The sequence below is a fragment of the Prionailurus bengalensis genome, chromosome C1 (genome assembly GCF_016509475.1).
Source record: "Prionailurus bengalensis isolate Pbe53 chromosome C1, Fcat_Pben_1.1_paternal_pri, whole genome shotgun sequence".
In the NCBI taxonomy this organism is placed as follows: Eukaryota; Metazoa; Chordata; class Mammalia; order Carnivora; family Felidae; genus Prionailurus; species Prionailurus bengalensis.
In genome coordinates, this window is record NC_057345.1 from 163,189,168 (window position 1) to 163,204,785 (window position 15,618).

Sequence of the window (15,618 nt, forward strand, 5' to 3'; positions counted from 1 at the left end):
TTCAGAGATGCTTCTTTTTCTGGTGCTTTCCATCCTTTTCCACGTTTCATATTAGAGGATCAGTACAATCTTTAAAACTTCCTGAACAAGAGCAAATCCATAGCTTCTGATTTCTTCCCAAAAGGCTTTCCAACCCGTGACTGTTCCAGCCACCAAACAAACCAACAGGACACAGAAGAGCCCAATGAGTAGAAGAAATCTCCTGAGTTGTGGCATGTTGGGTGCAGTGGATTGGTCCAGCATTATGAAACAGAAACTTCCCCACTATCCATTGTAAACAGGAAGCTGGATGCAAGTCCTTCCACACTATATTGGCCATTTACTCCGTAGGCCAAGAAAACTGCTGGCCTCTGACACCCATGTTCATCAGAGACAGAGCCAACGCTAGGAGGTTCTGCAACAACACCATCAATTGTTCCTCCCATGAGGAGGATGTCAGAGGCCACCCGCAGGGCTTACACCATCGTGGTCCTGCACCCAGGGCGACTTCTTCAGCTTCAGATTGGGACCATCCAGCACAAGAACAAGACTTATTAGTACAAAGTGTCCGTGTTGGTGGTGGCAGGGGCAGCTCTCAGCCTCAGGCCCCACATGCCACCTGGGAGCAGCTAAGGTAATTTTTTACACATTAAAATTATAAAAGCATTAACTGGCGATTGCTTCTTGATATGGAAAAAAATAACAAATACACTTCAGAAATTGCAAATACCCCTTTGCTTCATGAAAAAGTCCCTCCCTTTCTTCCCCTTTCCCTGACTCAGCGATTCTCCTGCTGCTTGGCTTTGACCCTCATCACAGACACTTCCCTGGAGGCTTTCTAATAACCGGCCCCTGGGGGACGCTCTTCCAGCCGCAGTCATACTTGGAGACAACCTAGCTCTGGGATGGAATCTGGAGCCGGGTCTACACGCTTGCACTTCCTTCCCATGAGTCTTTGCGCGAGTTCCTCAGCCAACCTGTGTTCGTCTGTAAAATGGGGTCTATCTTCACAGGGTTCTGCAGCTCACTTGAGATAATTCTTGCAAAGCACTGAGTATAGGGCCTGGCCTGGAGCTGATCCGCAGATGACTGCTCGCCGTTGCACCTCTGGCCTCGGGTGAGGGAGGGGTGGTTATGCCTCCTGCCTCCTGCCTCCTGTTAGAGCTTTCTTCCTCTTTCCGCGGGAACCCCGAGAACTTCATAGCCCCTGCTATCTGTCTCTCATCCACACTGTCTTCTGCCCAGCCCACAAGTGGTGAGGTTTCTCACAGCACTCTCTGCCCACACTTCCGAAGTGGGCTCCTCACAGCCACAGCCACAGGCACAGCCACAGCACTGACTTCTACCCCACCCCACCCCATTTATATTGGTGGCCACCACTCGATTTCTCTATCCGAGCTCCTCTCCTGCACTCCAGACTGGTGTATCCTCGAACTGGGTGCCTCTGCCTACCCAGAGGTTCAAATCTGCCCCACCAGCCCTAGGCTCTACCCCCATCCCTCCATCTCCAGAGGTGGGTCTGTCTTCCCACCCCTCCCCCTTCCTGCTTTGCCTCCTCACCTCCAGGAGTAGTCCCGCTGTTAAGAAAGTTCTTTACAAAGTGGCCCCTGCTTTCCGAGAACTCTCAGGGCAATAGACGGAGGCAGATAAGGACAATCTCAAGAGGAAAGTGGTTTGACTAAAGGAAGCACAGTACTTAGGTAAGAGGGCAGGAGAGAAGCCTACCTGGCCTGGGGGGTCAGCTCCGACTTCCCTTAGGAGAGCTTGGGGAGCCAGTGTAAGATGTTTCCCAGGAACAGACCTAAATACATTTTCATTTTGGAGCAGGGCAAAGGTGGGATGGGAGGCTTCTTAAGAGTCGCTATTACCTGAGGGGAGAAATAAAGATTGCTTGGCCCAGGGGACTCTCACTTGTGGAGACCCCACCTTACTTGGAGTCAGGCATAATACCACAGGAGACACAATTATATTGCCCTTTTTGAGAGATCTCTCATAATTTTGTAGGTTTTTTTTTTAATTATATGGTTACCAGAAAAGAATTTAATATATATCAACCATTATTTCTCTCAAAGGCCATAAAGAGTCAGAAAATCTTGAATATAATAAAAAATTAAACCTATAAATTGCTCTCCAATTTAATGAAATTTTTATGAAATCAAATGTTAACAATTAAAGGAGCTGATCTAATTTACATTTTGTAGTCATTGCAATAAAAAATTGTAAATTTTAATTTTGCACTTCCCTTATTTTTGAGCCAACAGTCTCCCCCCCCCCCCCAACACCCTCAGATTTCAAGTGTTTTGGTAGGACCTTGGCACACTTGTAGCCCCAGTGATAAGCTTAGGGGTTCTTCCTGGGCCATCAGAACCAAACCTACATCAGCCAGAACGGAGAGTGTAGTGGGCTTCAATATGCTCCCCGCCCAGAGGTGACCATTTTCAATGCTTCCATCCCCCCACAGCCTGCAATGGTGACATGAGGCACCAAAACCCAGACTGGCAGGAGTGTAGGGGATTTGGGAGAAGCAAAGGGCAGCACCCCCTGAGACTGAGTGAAAGGCACATGGCTTACTCTTCAAACATGACTTCCTTGACCAAAGTAATACAGACTCATTGAATAAAATTTGGAAAACACAGGAAAGTAAATATACTGCCCATAGTCCTGTTACCCAGACATGAACATTGATCACTTTTTTATCTTCTCATGATTTTTTCTGCATAGGGGCGTTCTTTTTTTTTTTTTTTAAACATAGTTACAGTTGTGCCTATAATTTCATATCCTGCTTTTCTTACTACATTGTGTTTCCTTCTGTCATTGCTCACTTTAGTGTACTATATAATAAGTGCATAAAATGTCATCACATGGATTTATCAGAGTTTACTGACCTATTGCCCTATAGTTGAACATTTATATTGCTTTCAATGCCTTACTATTATAAAGTTTTTGTTGTTATAAATGACATTGCAATGCATGTGTGCACGTAACCCTTTGTTTAATGTTTACTTATTTATTTCGAGAGAGAGGGAGTACATGCACACACAAGCAGGGGAAGGGCAGAGAGAGAAGGAGAGAGAAAGAGAGAATCCCAAGCAGGCTCTATGCTGTCGGCACAGAGCCCAACGCGGGGCTTGATCTCACGAACCCTGAGATCGTGACCTGAGCCGAAACCAAGAGTTGGTCGCTTAACCTATTGAGCCACCCAGGCACACCTACATAACTCTTTTTTGACATTTAGGATTATTTCTAAAGATAGAGTCTCAGAAGTGGAATTATGCAGCTAGCAAATACAAATGCTTCTAAGATTTTTAAATTCATATTGTCAGATCGCTCCCCAAAGAGGGCTGTATTAATGTGCACTGTCACTAGCAATATGTGAAAATTCCAGCTTTGAGATGGCTTTCCACTGCACTGGCTATTATCACTAATATATGTATATAAAATATGTAAAGTAAAATATAATATGATATATTATTATAATATAACCTAAGAGGTAGAAAGTGGAATTGTCTTCTTATGTAAAAATTTTGGTGAGGCTTATCATACATTCAGAGAAGTACACAAATCATAAGTGAATTTTTACAAAGTGAAGACTTCTAAGTAAACAGCACCCAGATCAAGAAACTAAACATTACCAGAACCCCAGAAGCACCTGTCATGCCCCCTTTGGCCCCTCGCCCCCCACCCGAGGGTAATCACTACCCTGACTTCTCATACCCTAGGTTAGTTTTGGACAGTGGCACTGTTAACAATTTTCATTTTTGTGGTTACTAGAGGAGCTAACCCTTTTTCCACGTATTAGTTGATGAATTGAGTTCCTCTTTTGTAAATTATCTTTTCAAGTTCTTTGTCCAGGAAATAGTTGATTATTAAGCAATCTCCTAATGTCAAGTTTGGCTAAAGTTGGACTGTAGTCATCTGGACACTGTTCAAAACTGGGGAAGTGTGCGTGTGCGTGTGTGTGTGTGTGTGTGTGTGTGTTTATGCTCCCAGGAGCTCACTCTGACCATACTCTTACTTCATCATGCTTCTTTCCTGCGAGGCAAGGTGGCACCTCTGTAGGGAACACCTGGCAGGGGTAACTTTTCAGTGACAGAGCTGAGCCTAAATAGACTCCGCTGTTCTTTCAGTGTGTGTGAGAGTTACAGAAATAGGTCACTGGACCTTTTTAAAAATAGAACTGACACATTTGGGGAAAGCATTGTTTCTGCTGAGATTGCATACAGTAGGAGATGAAATGATCTCTACAGAGTAGATGAATTTAGACATTTGGTATAAAAAATAAATATCTTTAATGGTAATAACTCACAAGATATATAATGTCTTTCGTAAGAAAGGTCACTAAACATCATTACCTGAACAGCCTACAGAAAGTTTTCCCCTTCAGTTCTAACGTGGGATCTTCTGAGGTGCAAGCAGCAGTTTGCTGGCCCCCGGCCGGCCCCACCTGGCAACAGCTGTTGATGGAAAGAGAAGGGCCACACCGTCAACTGCAGTCAGCATTTGTTCCCCCACCAAAGCCAAGACGTCCTGTCTCAGTGGGTTTGCATTCTCTCCGCTTAAGTTATGAGACAACCCCCTGCTACCCATGTACCACTATCTGTGCTACAAAACAAGCGGGGACAGCGACAGCTGCCTGAGTGCAGCTCCATTCCAGCCCTTCCAATGGCTTGACCAATTTGTGGCAAGCCAGCCCCACATCTTTGCCCACAGGCTCCCCAAGAGCCGTGTAAGGGCCCAGGTCTGCCCTTGGGGGGGCCCTTTTTGGCCCTCTCCTGAGACATCCTCAGTAAGCTCTCTCTGGCACACCCAACCTGCTGGGTTCAGAAGCTCCATGCACTTAGGGGACAGACACTTCTGTCTTCTCCAGGGATTCCTGAGGAGCTGCTGACATTGCCATGCTTGGGCTCCACTAATGAGACAGGCAAGATGTTGGATGGAAAAGCAAAGCTTGGGGTTACTATGGGGAACACACTTTGATTCAGCCCCAAGGAAGGCAAGGAAGGCAAGGAAGACACAGAAGGGGGTTGGTTGTCCCAGGAGTGGGGGTGAATGAGAGCAAGGGAGGAGGGGACAGACACCTGTGTTTCAGGAAAGTCTTGGCAGCGGTGGGGGGAAGGACAGGGCTGATAGTGCCCAGGCAAGGGAGCAGCAGCTGTGAGGGGTGGGAGGTGGCGAGCAGGAGGGGACAGGGGTGTGAGACATTTCTCAGAAGTAGAACACACGGGCAGGACCTGAGGACTTTGACATTGGCACCAAGGGAAAAAGAAAAGTCCCAGATGCAGATGCAGCATTTTCTAACAAGAACACAGTTCCTTTTTGAAGACATGCATCCACCCAATGAGCACATGTCGAGCTCTTGCCTTGTGTCAGATAGTTGTAGACTCTGGGAATGACATGGAATTCCTACCCCAAAGGTGCTTTCACTCTGCCAGATGGTGGGTGGGCTGTGTAGACAACAAACAAATAAGCGGGGGGAAAAAAGGATGATTTCCTGTGGTGATAAGTGGTCTTGAAAGATAATTTGTGCTGGGGGGAGGGGGGTTGTGTGATCAGAGAGGACTTTTCTGAGGAAGTGACATTGGAGTTGATATGAAGGAGCCAGTCAGGGAGAAGAGCCAGGTCAAGAACATTCTAGATAATCAAAATTGCCTCTGCGAAAGGCCCTGAGTAGGAACACATGGCACATTTGAGGAACAGAAAGAAGACCACTGTGGCATGACGAAGAGTTTTACAACACAAACTTGTTTTCTATTTGCTGCAAGGCCACTGCCTTAGAGTTTCATCTTTGGTTTCTAGACACTCCACACCCCTTCTAGACCCTTCTCTCATCTCTTTTCTGTCTCCCTCCAGACCAGCTGCAGTAAGAAGTGAGACCAGTAGCTATCAATGCCATCTGGGAGTTGCGGAGGGACTACAACCAGTTCAGTCTTTGTAGAAACCAAATGGGGAGGAAGTCCTGGGGCCAGCCTGGCTCCTTTTTTCAGGTCCATAATTCTTAACCACTTTTGAACTATGAACCCCTTTAGTCACCTGATACAAGCTGTGAAAAAAATACAAGTATATGAAAAAATTACCTTATACACAGCAGATTAGCCTATGAATACAAGTCTTATGACCATTGTATCTTCCATAGAGATGTATCCATATATGACAAAATGTAACCATAATGATAATAAAAATACATTTGCACAGTGTTTTTTACTTTCCCCACACATTTCCACTTAATATCCTTTTGTCCCATTGACATCCTTGACACATAGGTAGGAAAGGCATTTGTTATCCCATTTTGCAGATGAGGACACAGTGATAGAAGGCTAAGCAGCATGTGTGCAATAATAGGGCCAGTTGGCTGTAGCTTTGGGACAAGAACCAAGGTCTTGTCACTCCAAGGTCCAGGCTCTCCAAGAACAGGTCATGCAGTGACCATCTTGACTTCTCTTTGACTTCTCTCCCCATGCCCTTACCCTAGGGCCTGGAGACACTCACAGCAAAGACAATCTTTACACATACAACTCGGCCCACATTGCCCTCCTGGTGAGGAATCATATGGATATGATTCTTCCATAGTGATATGGAAGAAGTGATATTTTCTAACACAGGCAAAGAGGCACCGAGTCTGAGTATAGAAGTCAAAATTGTGTGGATGGAGGGGAACTTCCCGCTGGGGCTTCCTTTTGGCCAGTTAAACTTAGCGAGTCATTTCCTTTTTCTTCTGAAGACTTACAGCATTTCCTCCTACAGTCCCACAGAAATGAATCTAAAGGAGTGCCACCTAGTGGCCCGGACTATAAGGATCACCGATTATTTTCCCCTCACCATCCCACCCCCACTCCATGGGGCCACCTTGCTGATCAGAAAATTGGACCCATGCCTCTTACTATCCACCAGGTTAAACACCTGGTGTTTAGAACAGTGTCTAAGTGTCTGTAACTCTCTCCAACCAGGATTCCTTGGGTCAAAAGGAGGCAATGTGGACCTCCTGAAAGAGAAACAGGTGAAAACCCATCAGACTGGTTCAGTTCCGGCCTTCATCACCTCCTTGGCAGAAGGGAAAAGAAGTCTCACTACTGTGCCTCACAGCACAGAGAGAATTAGGACATCAGGATAAATGGAAACCCAGTCCAAACGCAGCCCACCTCCCAAATAATGCTTTCTAATGAAAAATAAAATATCCAGATGCAGTAAAAGAAAATATTAGTAAATTCAGCAACAGTTTTTAAAACCCTGCTTGGGGCACCTGGCTGGCTCAATTGGTAGGGTGTGTGACTCTTGATCTTGGGGTTGTGAGATGAGCCTCATGTTGGGTGTGATTACTTGAAAATCAATCTTTAAAAAAATTATTTTAATAAAAAGAACCCCAAACCCTACAAGTCAAAACCACAATGAGATACCACCTCACACTTGTCAGAATGGCTAAAATCAACAACTCAGGCAATAACAGGTGTTAGCGAGGATGCAGAGAAAGGGGAATCCTCTTACACTGTTGGTGGGAATGCAAACCGATACAGCCACCATGGAAAACAGTATGGAGGATCCTCAAAAAGTTAAAAATAGCACTACCCTAGGATCCGGCAATTGCACTAGTATTTATTTAGCCAAAGGATACAAAAACACAAATTTGAAGGGGTACATGCACCCTGATGTTTATAGCAGCATTATCGACAATAGCCAAACTATGGTAAGAGCCCAAGTGTCCATTGACTTATGAATGGATAAAGAAGATATGGTGTATATATACAATGGAATATTACTCAGCCATCAGAAAGAAGGAAATCTTGCCATTGCAATGACATGGATGGAGATACAGTGTATTATGCTAAGTGAAATAAGTCAGAGTAAAACAAATACCATATGATTTCACTCATAAGTGGAATTTAGGAAACGAAGTAGATGAACATAGAGGAAGGGGAAAAAAGAGAAAGGGAAGCAAACCATAGGAGGCTCTTAATGATAGAGAACAAGTGAGGGTTGATGCAGGGTGGTCGGTGGGGGATGGGCTAAATGGGTGATGGGCATTAAGGAGGGCACTTGTTATGATGAGCACTGGGTATTATATGTAAGTGATGAATCACCAAATTCTACTCCTGAAACCAATATTACACTATATGTTAACTAACTAGAATTTAAACTAAAATTTGGAAAAAAAAAACCAAACAAAGAAACAAACTCCTGCTCTATGGCAAAAAAAAAAAAATAGCATGGTGAAAGAAAAACTTTGCAACATTTATCACAGATACAGGCTAATCTGTAATATTAGGAATATAAGAAGCATTAAAATATTAAGAAAAAGAGGCCAAAATAAAGGCCATATATGAAAAACCTGCAGCTAACATTATACTCAATGCTAAAAAATAGAGCTTTTCCCCTAAGATCAAGAACAAGACAAGGATATCCACTCTTACCACTTTTATTCAACGTAGTACTAGAAGTCCTAGCTACAGCAATCAGATAAGAAAAAGAAATAAAATGCACCCAAAATGGTTACAGAAGAAGGAAAACTTTCACTATTTGCAGATGACATGATACTGTATATAGACAACCCTATAGACTCCACCAAAAGACTAAAAGAACTGATAAATAAATTCAGTAATGTTGCAAGATACAAAATCAATATACAGAAATCTGTTGCATTTCCGTACACTTACAGTGAAATTGCAGAAAGAGAAATTCAGAAAACAATCCCATTTATAATTGCACCAAAAATAATAAAACACTTAGGAATTAACTTAACCAAGGAGGTGAAAGGCCTATATTCTGAAAACTATAAAACACTGATGAAAGAAACTGAAGAGGACACAAACAAATGGAAAGATATTCCACACTCATGGACTGGAAGAACAAATATTGTTAAAATGTCCATACTTCCCAAAGCAACTTACAGACTTAATGCAATCCCTACCTAATACTAACAGAATTTTTCACAGAACTAGAACAAATAATCCTAAAATTTGTATGGAACCACAAAAGACCATTGAATAGACAAAGCAATCTTGAAGAATCAAGCCCAGATATCAAGATATACTACAAAGCTGTAGTAATCAAAACGGTATGGTACTGGCACAAAAAAAGACACATAGAGGCACCTGGATGGTTCAGTTAAGTGTCCGGCTCTTGGTTTCAGCTCAGGTCATGATCTCACAATTAGTGGGATTGAGCCCCGCATCGGGCTCCACACTGATAGCACAGTGCCTGCTTGGGATCCTCTCTCACCCTGTCTCCTAATCTGTCCCCTGTGCATATGTGCTCTTTCTCTCTCTCAAATAGACTTAAAAAAATAGACACATAGATCAATGGAACAGAGCAGAGAGCCCAGAAATAAACCCACAATTATATGGTTAATTAGTCTTCCAAAAAGGAGGCAAAAATATGCAATGGGGAAAAGTCTCTTAAACAAATGGTTCTGGGACAACTGGACAGCCACATGCAAAAGAATGAAACTAACCATTTTTTCACACCCTACACACACACACACACACACAGACACACAGACACACACACACACACACAAAACCTCAAAATGGATTATGGAGTTAAATATGAAATATGAAACATGAAACCATAAAAATCCTCGGGAGCAGAAGAACTTCTCTGACATCAGCCATTAGCAATATTTTTCTAGATATGTCTCCTGAGGTAAGGGAAACAAAAACAAAAATAAACTATTGGGACTACATCAAAATAAAAAGCTTCTGCACAGCAAAGAAAACAATCAAGAAAACAAAAAGACAGGGACAATACCTGGCTGGCTCAGTTAGTGGAGCATACAACTCTTGATTTGGGGGTTGTAGGTTTGAGCCACCCTGTCCCATTGGGTATAGAGATTACTTAGAAATAAAATCTCTCTTAAAAAAAAAGAACCTGCTGAATGGAAGAAGATATTTCCAAATAACATATCTGAAAGAGTTATATCAAAAATATATAAAGAACTTACACAACTCAACACCAAGAAAACAATCCAATAAAAAAAATAGAAGACATGAACAGACATTTCTCCAAAGAGAAATAGCCAACAGACACAGGAAAAGGTGCTCAACATCACTCTTCATCAGGGAAATGAAAATCAAAACCACCATGAGATGCACCTCATACCTGTCAGAATGGCTAACATCAAAAACAGAAGAAACAGGGGCACCTGGGTGGCTCAGTCAGTTGAGTGGCCGACTTCGGCTCAGGTCGTGATCTCACGGTTTTGAGGTCAAGCCCCGCGTCGGGCTCTGTGCTGACAGCTCGGAGCCTGAAGCCTGTCTCAGATTCTGTGTCTCCCTCTCCCTCCACTCACGCTTTGTCTCACTGTCTCTGAAAAATGAATAAACTTAAAAAAATTTAAAACACACACACACACACAAGAAACAGCAAGTCTTGGTAAGGATGTGGAGAAAAAGGAACCACTGTTGGTGGGAATGCAAACAGGTGCAGTTTCTAAGGAAAACAGTACAGAGGTTTCTCAATAAATTAATAGAATTACCATATGATCCACTAATTCTAGGTATTTAAACAAAAAATATTAAAAAAACACTAATTTGAAGGGATACATGCAGCCCTATGTTTACATTGTTACTATTACAGCATTATTTGCAATAGTCAAATTACAAAAGCAGCCCAGTGTTCATCAATAGATGAATGAATAAAATGTGGTACATATATTCACAATGGAATATTACTCAGCCATAAAAAAGGATGAAATCTTGCCATTTGCAACAACATGGACGGATCTAGAGGGCATAATTCTAAGTGAAATAAGTCAGAGAAAGACAAATACCACATGATTTCACTTATCTGTGGAACCTAAGAAACAAAGAAAAAAAGAGACAAACCAAAAAACAGACTCATAACTATAGAGAACGAACTGATGGTTACTAGAGGGAAGGTGGGGGGGATGTAGATGAGTCTTAAAAATATGAAAAGATGGGAGGCACCTGACTGGCTCAGTCAGAAGAGCATGTGACTCTTTTTTTTTTTAAATTTTTTTTAACGTTTATTTATTTTTGAGACAGAGCATGAACGGGGGAGGGGCAGAGAGAGAGGGAGACACAGAATTGGAAGCAGGCTCCAGGCTCTGAGCCATCAGCCCAGTGAGCATGTGACTCTTGATCTTGGGGTCATGAGTTTGAGCTCCACATTTGGTGTAGAGATGACTTAAAAAATAAAAAAATTAAAAAAAAAAGATGTATACTTAAAAAAATTTTAATAAAAATATGAAAATATATTCAGCTTCTGGGGCACCTGGGTAGCTCAGTTAGTTAAATGTCCAACTTCAGCTCAAATCACGATCTCATGGTTTGTGAGTTCGAGCCCTACATTGGGCTCTGTGCTGACAGAGCCTGCTTTGCATGTTCTGTATCCTTCTCTCTCTGCCACTCTCTCGCTCTCTCTCAAACGTAAATAAATAAACATTAAAAAAAGATATTCAGCTTCACTCATAATGATATAAAGCATGTTAGAGCTACATTGACATATTAGTGTTTATCAAGTTATCAAAAATTCAGAAGTTTGGTAATATACTCTGTTGGCAAGGCTGTAAGGAAAAGGGCATTCTCAGTGTGCCTGGCTGACTCAGGCAGTAGGGCATGTGACTCTTGATCTCTTGTGAGTTCAAGCCCCGCATCAGGCATGGAGCCTGCTTAAAAGTAGGGGGATCCTCATAATCATTGGTGGGAGAGCAGAATGGTACAACCTCCAGGGAGAGAATTTGGAAGGCCTAGCAAGACTACCTATGCATTTACCCTTTGATCCAGCAATTCGAATTCCAGGGATTCACCCTGAAAGTGCAGTGCCACAAACATAAAACAGTATTTTTATAAGGTTCTTCACTGTGAGACATCATTTATAATAACAAAATATTAGAAACAACATAAATGCTGACCCATCAGGATACTAACTGAATATGAGGAATTCACACAATGGAGTAAATATAAAGCCAAAAAAGGGTTGAGGAATATTTCTATGAATTAATATGTGGTGATTTTTAAGATATATTAAGAGAAAAGATAAAGGTGTTCAATACTGCGATACGGCATCTTCCTTTTTTTTTTTTTAAGTAATCCCTACACCGATTGTGGGGCTCCAACTCGTGATCCTGAGATCAAGACTGGCATGCTCTACCAACTGAGCCAGCCAGGCACCCCTATCATGTTACATTTTGCATAAGAAAAAAAAACACAGGAAGAATAAACCAGAAACTAATAAAAACATTGCCTATCGTGGATGGGTGGGAATGGAGTGGAAGGAACTTAAAGATGGGGATAAGACTTCTGAACATACATTTTTATATATAGTTTTGACTTTTAAACCTTATGAAACTTTTGTAACTTTAACCCTGTAAGTTAACCCTGTACATTCAGGGGCACCTGGCCGGCTTAGCTGGTGGAGCATGGGACTCTTGATCTTGGGGTGGGGGTTCGAGCACCATGTTGAGTGTAGAGATTACTTAAAAAAATAAAATCTTTTTTTTTTTTAATATTTTTTTCAATGTTTATTTATTTTTTGGGACAGAGAGAGACAGAGCATGAACGGGGGAGGGGCAGAGAGAGAGGGAGACACAGAATCGGAAACAGGCTCCAGGCTCCGAGCCATCAGCCCAGAGCCTGACGCGGGGCTCGAACTCACGGACCGCGAGATCGTGACCTGGCTGAAGTCGGACGCTTAACCGACTGCGCCACCCAGGCGCCCCAAAAATAAAATCTTTAAAAAATAAATTGTTTTAGAAGATTTGAAAAAAGCAAACCCTAAAACTAAATGCAAATAGAAACAAAGAAATCTGACTGTATATCAAATTGATAATGGAACCACACAGACGCACACACACACACACACACACACACAGAGTTCATTTCAATGGTTTGTAAATACTGTCCGTGTATACGTTTAGTGGGATCATTCTGAGAACAGACAGAACTGCAAAGAAGTCTTGAATTTTTTTCTTAGAAGGCTTCTTTGAAATGGTATTGGAGTAGTAATTCTGAAACTATTTTGAGTACATTGTAGGATAGAGCAAATGATGAAATACATTGATGCGATTGGGAATCAGGGTTCTCACTGTGGAGGAAGAGAGATACAGACATGGAATGGGAATGGAAGGAAGAACCCTATGGAGCTGGATTTGAATTGAAATAAATTTCTTTAAAAACCTTTTTTTAGGGGTGCCTGGATGGCTCAGTTGGTTAAGTCTCCGACTTCTGTTCAGGTCATGATCTCATGGTTTGTGAGTTAGCGCCCTGAGTCGGGCTCTGTGCTGACAGCTCAGAGCCTCGAGCCTGCTTCTGATTCTATGTCTCCCTCTCTCTCTCTGCCCCTCCCCCACTCGTGTTCTGTCTCTGTCTCTCTCAAAAATAAGCAAACATTAAAAAAATTTTTTTAATTAAAAAATCTTTAAATACAGTTTTTAGCTTTGTCCACTAAAGGGGTCTATTAGCAATGATATTCCAGTTGCACTATTCTAGTGGCCAAAACTTGTTTCTGAATGCCATTCTCCACTAAAAGAAACCTTGGAGAGACGGCTGATTCCAGGTCTGGGGCAGGGAAAGTACACAGTGAGCCAGAAAGTAAGAAAGTGCACAAAGACTGATGCGAATGTAGGGGAAGGAGCTCAGCTTGAAGGAACTTCTACTGACCAAATTTGGGGTAATTAGTCTATCAGAAAGAAGTTATTATAGTCGATTATTTCACTCAGGTGGCTGTTGGCAGCCTCAGCAGATTCACATCCAAGATCACTCCTGTGGGCCTCTCCACGCAGCTGCCTCACAGCACAGCAGCCGGCTTCCCTCAGGACAAGTGAGGCAAACAGAGAGCTCCCGAAATGAAAACCACCATCTTTTTATAACCTAATTTCGGGAGTGACATTCTATATCTCCCGCCATGTTCCAGTCTTCAGAAGTGAGTCACTAAGTCTAGCCTGCACTCAAGGGGAGGGAGACAAACAGGATATGAATTCCCGGAGCTGGGGACAATTGGGGCCATCCTGGAGGCTGCCTACCAAGTAATCAAACATAATGACATCACCTATCATGGGACAGACTGACATTACATGCCTCCTGAAATAACGGAGTGGTAAATACACAAGGTCACCTATGTAGCATTCCCGGGAAGGAAAGTAAGGGAAGAGAGAAATCCAGAACGTGGGACACTCTATAAGAAAATTAGTCCTGGGGGCACCTGGCTGGTTCAATTGGCAAGGCATACCACTCTTGATCTGAGGGTCAAGAGTTCAAGGCCCATATTGCATGTAGAGCTTACATGAAAAAACAATTTTATCTTTTTTTTTTTCTTTAACGTTTATTATTGGGAGACAGAGACAGAGCATGAGCAGGGGAGGGGCAGAGAGAGAGGGAGACACAGAATCTGAAGCAGGTTCCAGGCTCTGAGCTGTCAGCACAGAGTCTGATGTGGGGCCTGAACTCACAAACCATGAGATCGTGACCTGAGTCGGATGCTTAACTGACTGAGCCACCCAGGCACCCCAATTTTTTTTTAATTTTAAGAAAACTAGTCTAAATTAAAAAATATCAGGATCATGAAAAAGAAGAAAACGTCAAACTGAGGTTACAGGAGACTAAGGAGAAAAGATAACTCAATGAAATCTGTGATCCTTCATCAGATCCTGATGAAATCAAAAACAGCTATAAAATGCTGTTTCTGAACTAATTAGGGGATTTGGATAAAGACTATACTTTAATGATCAAGTATATGTGAAATTCGTAGGTGTGATCATGGTGCTGTGGTTATGGAGGAAAATCTAACAGAAACATGCTGACATATTTAGAAGTCAAGTGCCATAATATCTGCAAGGTAAGCAGTTTAGCAAAAAAGCCAAAAACCGAAAAACCCCAACCCCCTAACAGAAATACCTGTATAAGGGCACATGAGTATTTGCCATATGAAAGATACACTCATGTTCCTTCTCCTACTCTTTCAACTTTCCTCTAGGTTTGAAGTCTTGCACATAAAAGTTTACAAAGATGGGAGGCACGGGTTGGTTATCAGGACCCTTGGTATTTGCCAGGCCATCCTGGAGATTCCAAGGAACCCATGAGGGCCATAAAGGTCTCTTTGTGGTGCTCAGTGTACATGCTGGGGATTCTGTGAGTCAGCCTTCACTCCATCGTGCAGGGTCCAAAGATGATGGGGGGGGGGGGGAGAGTCAGACCTGAATTGTAATCCTTGCTCTGTCTCTTCCTGGCTGTGTGTCTTGAGGCAAGTTACTAAATGCCTCTGATCTCATTTGTAAAAAGAGAGATCAGGACCCCGAGATCAAGAGCCGTATGCTCTTCTGATTGAGCCAGCCGGGTGCCTCCCATCTTTTGTTGTGATGTGCTCAATAAATAATACTTCCCAATCCCACCTCCCAAACTGCCAAATCATTCATTCAACAATCATGCATTGTTACTCCTTGCAAGGGCAAGGGGTATACATGTGAATTCAGTTACTCCAGGGAACTCGTGATCAAACGGGGGGAATACACTGGTAAATTCTAAAAGTGCTAAGGCTGTGACAGAAACACTGGCGTCTGGAGGGGGAGGGGCTGCCGCAGAAGCCCCCCGGAGGTGGGCCTGGTGGCCTGAATGGGGGATGAGGGAGGAGAGGGAGCCGCACTGAGAGGCCCCAGGGACAAAGGCAGAGAAGACTGGAAGAGAGTCTGGCAGA